Raw genomic sequence first — 7,420 nt, 5'->3', positions numbered from 1 at the left:
ATTTTCTTGCATGCCCGGCAATTCTCTTCTACTTTCTTATCTCTCTTTACATATTGGCAAATATGTGTTTTGTGCTACAACGGAGGTGGCTTGAAGGAAGGACGCCAGCACAAGGTAGTCCCGATGGAGGAGAGGACGCCGGCATAAGGTAGTCCGGGAACGTCCGATGGAGGGAAGGTCTCTGGTATAGGGAAAGGACGTCGGCACAAGGTAGTCCGGGAACGACCAATGGAGGTAAGGACGCCGGCACAAGGTACTCCGGGAACATCCAATGGAGGTGCGATGGAGCTGAACAAATTGGATCTTCGATGCATGAATCTGGAGGGGTGTTTGTGGAGATGTTTGTTGATGGTGCTATTTATAAAAAAACATGTAAAATATAGAAAAAGGAGAAGAAGATGTGGCTGAGCGGTGCGGTCTAATTGGCGTTTCTGGGTCGCGACCTGATGGAGGAGAAGAGCACAGTGATGGTGCGAAGGTTCTGGATTGCTGGAGATGAGGTGGAAAGATTGCAGTGGATTTGTATGGAGCCAGCAGTGGTGGGTTGATGGATGACAGTCAGCAGGGACGACGCGGTGGTTCTATCACGAGGCTCGACTGGCAATGGGCTGTGGAAGGAGGTAGTGGATGTCGCACAGGACCATTGGTTTGACTGGCGTAAGCCAATGGCTCTGATACCATGTTAAAATATATATATATTAAATTGAGACTAATTATTAAAAAGTATTACAGATGCCTCTATTTATAGAGAGGCTATGAATGATAGTCAAGTAACCTAGTAGACTAAGGAAAAGTAAACCTAGTTGCCTAAAAAAACCCTAGAATCTATAAGGAAGTAAATCACCTTAGAATAATATCTATTATATTCTTAACAGATATTCCATAATACGCCATGCGTTCAAACACTACATACATAAGCCAAAACAAATTTAATTATACCTGCGCCCATATGATCTGCATTAATTATAAGTGAAAAAACTACAAAGCAAAAAGGAAACTAAAAAGCAAAGCCGAAACAAAGGCTCTGTTTACTTACACGTAAAATAGTTTTCAAAAAATAATTTTCGTATTTTATGGTATTAGTTGGGACATAAAATAGTGGTTAACTAAAAATATTTTCGTTTTGACCGAAAATTCTTCTTTAATTTTCAAAAAATAGTTTACGGTTTTGAAAAACATAAACAATTTTTTGACTTAAGCATCTCATTCTCAAATCGACGAACCCTGCCAAGACCCGCCCACGACCTCGCCAGGACCGGCCCAGGACTTCACCGGGACTCGCCCAGGACCTACTCGAGACCCAATCGGGGACTTAACTGAGACCCGGGACCTAACCGGAACCCGCCCAAAACTTTCCTGGGACCCCGTCATGACCTGCCCAGGACCTGCCCGAGACTTGTCTGGGACTTCACCGAGACCCGCCCAAGACTTGACCGAGACTTGCCTGGCCGGGACCCGCTAGGGACTTGATTGAGACCTGCCCGAGACTTGCCCAGGACCCAACTGGGACCTGCCCAGAACCCGCCCGAAACTTGCCCGAGACGCCGACGAGACCTGCCTGGGACGCCGCCGGGACTCGTCCGAAAATATTTTCGGCAAAAAAGATTTTCCTTGAAAATGATTTCTTAGTTAACATTTTCCTTGAAAATGATTTATTAAAAAACATTTTCCTGCAAACATTTCCGATATTTGGTCTGTATGCAAAATCATATTAAACATTAAATTACGAAAATGTCCCTATTGAGAGGGCGGGTCCTACTATGGTCTTGGGTTGATCCCGACAGGGTCCTGATAGGGGCTAGGCGGGTCCGGGCAGGTCCCGGGTGAGTTGAAATAGGGTCCTTACGGGACTCGATTTAAAAAATGACTTTCCTGAAATATTTTCCGATGCAAACCATTTTACGTCGTAGTAAATTGAGCAAAAAAATCTTCTTTTACAATAGTTTAGACCGCTTAGAGTACCAGTTTTAGACGACCAGTCAAATGATTTTTTGGTCAATATTTGACCCATAGAACAAAAATCATCCCACACTTGATTAACTGTGCTACTGATCCAATTTGGAGTTGTTGATGTTTATACCGATCGCTTCGGTAGATATGCTCTTCAGGCACTTGAACCCGCGTCCGCCATCCTACCCAGTGAATCATTAGGATTCGTTTTCAATATAATCTAATAGTTTTTGAATTTTGAAAAAAAAAAAATATTTCTCATTTTTATAATGATATATACTACACTACTATTTTCCTCAAAAAATATGCATGCTTATTTATTTATGTGGGCTTAGTTCCCCACAGAAAATAAATAAATAAATTCTAGTTGCATCCCTACTAGCAAATACATGTCCGAATTGCTAACAATCTAGGCAGACAATTGTAAGACAACCCTTATGAAACCCACATGTTCGTGCAAGTGCTCAAACAACCCAAAATTTGTTCGGATAAATGAACCTTATAAAAGTCATCTCTTAATTGCTAGAGATATAAATCTATTTAAGAATATATTGTTAGTCACCTCACCAAATTACCAATACATGTTCGATCAACGCCTTGAATCTATTCAAGGATCCTGGCTATCAAATCCATCCTTAATTAAGGCTGGAATATCCCTTAGAGAGAGATAGAGAATAAATAAAGAGTCATACCAACAATAAACCAGCAAGCAGTCCATCCGCCACTCTTGGATCTACGGACTGGTTTCCCTTTCAGGTTCACTGTCCCATCCTGCGTGTATTCATCACCAACTGCTTCTCCCACCAGAGCCATTCTTTTCCTTCACCTTTCTCCTTCGTTTGACAACCTTTGTCCAGTGTCCAACCCAACCGCCTTTTATACCTTAATTTATTTTATTTTACTCGAGACAGTTTTCTTTTTTGGTTAACCTAAGGCAGTTGGGAGTTGTGACTACGGGTAGTGATCATTCGTGTTGTGTGTTGAGTTTAAATTGTGTTAAAAGTAAAATATGAGTATATATAAGACTATATGAATCAACATTAATTTGATTTATTCAATTAAATAAATTAAATTTATCAATTTTAATTTACTAATTTCGCGTTGATCAGCTTTAAGGTGCGTTTGGGAGTGCGTTTTTAAAAAAATAATCTGCGATTTTAAACCAAATCGCAATTTTAGGGTGTTTGGAATTGCGATTTTAAAAACGCAAATTTTAAATCGCAAAAAAATCTGCGATTTCCATAAGCTGATTAGATGGTGCTTATTTGAAAAAGTGCGAATTTAAAACAAAATCACGATTTCTATTAAAAAAATATTTGGCGCAATAGTTACTTTTTTTAGAGCGGGAATGAAAAAAATACCAAGAATACCCACCTAAAATATATTAAAACCCTTCTTTTCTCTCTTTTTTTTTTCTTCATCCTCTCTGTCTCATTCATCGTTATTGGTAATTTGGTCATAAAACCGCAATTATATGCTAATGTTATCAAAACACTCAATTGATAAAAAAAGTATTTTTTAGCATGTTTTACCAAACGCCTGTGCGATTTTAAAAAGTAGCGATTTTAAAAACGCAATTTTTAGAAACGCAATTTTTAAAATCGTACTTATTGAAATCGCACTCCCAAACGGGCCCTTAGTGTCACATGTCGGATTTAGATCGTGTTAATGCATCACTACAAAAAAAAAAAAAAATGTGTTTTTTGACATGACAAAGAGTAACACACTTTTTGCATTAAACACACACACACACACACACATATATATATATATATATATATATATATAAGCATTGCATAATTTTTATTATTAATTAATAACCATATATATTTTGTTACCTACTATTAATTAATTAATAACCATAAATTAAAGAATATAAAGCACATATATATAATAACCATATATAGTGAAAGCATTGCATAATTTTTATTATTAATTAATAACAATATATATTTTGTTACCTAATATTAATTATTTCCAAATAAATTAAAGAATACAAATTAAGCACATATATATAATAACCATATACAGTAATTAGTAAAAGCATTGCATAATTTTTATTATTAATTAATAACTATATATATTTTGTTACCTACTATTAATTATTTCCAAATAAATTGAAGAATACAAATTAAGCGCGCACACACACACACACACATATATATATATATATAGTAAAAGCATTGCATAGTTTTTATTATTAATTAATAACCATATATATTTTGTTACGTACTATTAATTAATAACCATAAATTAAAGAATATAAAACAGACATATATAATAACCATATATAGTGAAAGCATTGCATAATTTTTATTATTAATTAATAACCATATATATTTTGTTACCTACTATTAATTATTTCCAAATAAATTGAAGAATACAAATTAAGCACATATATATAATAACCATTTATAGTGAAAGCATTGCATAATTTTTATTATTAATTAACAATCATATATATTTTGTTACCTACTATTAATTATTTCCAAATAAATTGAAGAATACAAATTAAGCACATATATATAATAACCATATATAGTAAAAGCATTGCATAGTTTTTATTATTAATTAATAACCATAAATTAAAGAATATAAAAAACATCATATATATATATATATATATATATATATATATAAAAGCCGAATCACTCTTAGAAGTGCCTTAATATTGCGACATGTGGCGTGAACCGTAGAATAAACCGTTTTTTAAGACATAATTTTGTAACCGGTTTTTTAAAAGTGAACTGGTTTTTCGATAGTGAATCAGTCATTAAATTAGCTTCATTAAAGGCATTTAATTATATTTCAATAATTTTCCTTTTATGTGATTTCATTCAATTCAAACATTTAATGCACAATATTAAGTATTATTAATGTCCAAATCAAATAAGGAAACAAATAATACAAATCAAATTATTATGTATTAATATTTTTAGTCACTTTAATATTTTTAATTCAAATTTAGAAAAGGTTAGAGAATACAATTTTTTTTCTACATATACTTTGTGCATGTAATAATAGATAACTTTAGAATTGTTTTTTTTTTCTAAATAATAAGCTATTGAAAAACAACTTGATTAATAATAGATTATCTACAAAATAAAGATCTTCCAATTATTTCGAATTTTTTTTCTCTCTCTCACCCATTTAACCTTTTTTTTTTCTCTCTCTCTCTTCCCACGTCTCTCTCTCTCTCTCTCTCTCTCTCTCTCTCTCTCTCAACTCTTCTAATATAACAACCTAAAAAATCAACCTGAAGCAATTCTTCTTAGGAAAATGATAAAGGCACAACTTAAACTCAACTTTGAGCCAACTTTTCTATTAATTTTTTTTTTAAAAAAAAAAAACTGCCTTCTTAATCTTCCATGTGTATGTTTTTTATTTGAGAAAAACTACAACTTCAATAATTAACTTTGGAGATATGCTATAATGCAATAAAAGGACAATTTTTTGCCCATAAAAGTTTTAGTTGGCAAGAGGTCATAGGTCTATCAATGAGTGAGGCCACAACAACTATGGATGTGACTTATGGCCTCTTGCCACATAACACTTTTATGGGCCAAAAATAGTTTTTTTATCACACTATCATTTCTCGTTTAGAATAGAAAAAGACAAAAAAAAAAAAAAAAAAAAAATTGATGTGGCATCTTGCCACATGGACATTTATGGCCAAAATATGGACTTTTTATTGCAACCAAGCATTTCTCTTAACTTTGTTTTTTTATTTTATTTTCTTTTTTCTCACTCCACTCTTCAACAACAATAACCTAAAAACTCAATCCCGAAGTAATTCTTATTTTTAACCTTCCAAAAATGCAATTTCTTAAAAAAATCAATTTTTAAAATCGTACTTATTAAAACTGCAATCTCAAACGAACCCTTAATAAGAATAACACAACCCTTCCAAAACAATTATAATTGAGTATTAGCTATATTTGTAAGTTGTTTCTTTTTTCAGTTTGTTCTTTGATGAAAATTGCAACTTTTGAATTAGATAATAAATTGTCTGGATTTTTAGTGAGCTAATGGAAGATTATAGTGTGTTTATTTGATTTTTGTGCAAAAAAAAAATAGAAACTCTTTTGAAACACTAAAGAAATAATTAAACATTGAACCTAAGAGGATTTAGTTGATCGCGTTAAATGCTGAGTGCAATATTTTGTTTTATTAGGTACTTATAAAATAAAAAGATTTTGTTTATTTTTGCACTGTATTTGATTCCGTCTAAGGTTTCTATTTAATTGAAAATGTTGTTGCTTGGATTTATCTTTGTGTATTTATGTACAAATTTTTCACAACAATAAATTGATTATTTTTACATTTGTTTCTCTAGAAATTATATTTGTATTGAAATATAATAGGTATCGCACCAATAAGATTTGATGTTTTAATTCATTTGAATATTTTATTGGATTTTTTTTTTTCATTTTTGTGATTTACTCGAATTTTTTGGCATTTTTTGAAAGTGTTGAAGAGATTTATTTGATTGAATTCAATATTGAGTGAAATATGTGTTTTATTTTGTATTAAAAAAAAAGAGAGAGAAGATTTTGTTTATTGAGTGAAGATTTTATTTGGAGTGTATCTCAGACATTGTAACGATGGAGTATACCGTTTCATCGGTTGATTTGTTTTAATGAGAAAGCAATTACTACTATTTCAAAAAAGAATGAATGATATATATTATTTATAAGATTTTGTTTATTTTACTCTGTATTTTTTTCTGAAATGATTATAACTTTATGGGTTTTCATTGCGGTAGTGACAAGACAAATTTGGTTCAGACGAAATGCTTTGGTTCATGGAGAAGCTCTGTCTTCACCTTCACAGGTGTTACGGCAAGCATAGGAGCAGATAAAGGCTTACGAAACGACACTGGCATTCCCAACAATGGATTTTGTCACTGCTCATTCAGATGTTCAGAATCCCACGTCAATATGGAAAGCCCCTCCGGAGGAATATGTAAAGCTTAATTGGGATGCATCTATGGATCGAGGGAACAAGAAAGTGGGCTTGGGGGTGGTGGCGCGTAATCATAGGGGAGAGGTGCTGGCAATGTATTGTGACAAAAAGTCTTTCACTCAGGACCCTTCTACAGCAGAGGCATTGGTAGCTAGACGGGCGGTGCAAGTGGGACGAAGCATGGACTGGAGCAAAATGATTTTGGAAGGCGATGCACGTGAAGTTGTCCAGTTCCTCCGCAACAGGGATACATGGTGGGGAAGTTTTGGAGTAGTGGAGGACACGAAGAACCAACTGCAAAAGTTCTACATGTAGCAAGTGGAACACGTTCCTTGTAGTGCCAATGATGTGGCAGATAGTTTAGCAAAACAAGCTTTAAGTTTATCAACTAAGCAAATGTGGGTGGCAGATTTTCCTTCTAGCATTGTCCCACGTGTACTTGCTGAGCAAGGTTCTTTTTAATGAATATTATTTGAGTTTCAAAAAATAATAACCATATATAGTG

General features: G+C 33.3%; 1 pseudogene; it reads right to left on the bottom strand.

Annotated features, from left to right (window-relative positions):
* Positions 1-2,763, bottom strand: part of LOC132179826 (protein NRT1/ PTR FAMILY 5.2-like) — a 7,853-nt pseudogene extending 5,090 nt beyond the window's left edge.
* Between the last annotated feature and the right edge of the window lie 4,657 nt (positions 2,764-7,420).

Source organism: Corylus avellana, chromosome ca4 (genome assembly GCF_901000735.1).
Source record: "Corylus avellana chromosome ca4, CavTom2PMs-1.0".
NCBI classification, from domain to species: Eukaryota; Viridiplantae; Streptophyta; class Magnoliopsida; order Fagales; family Betulaceae; genus Corylus; species Corylus avellana.
Note: the sequence above shows the minus strand (reverse complement) of the source record. Positions and strands in the feature narration are given on the sequence as shown.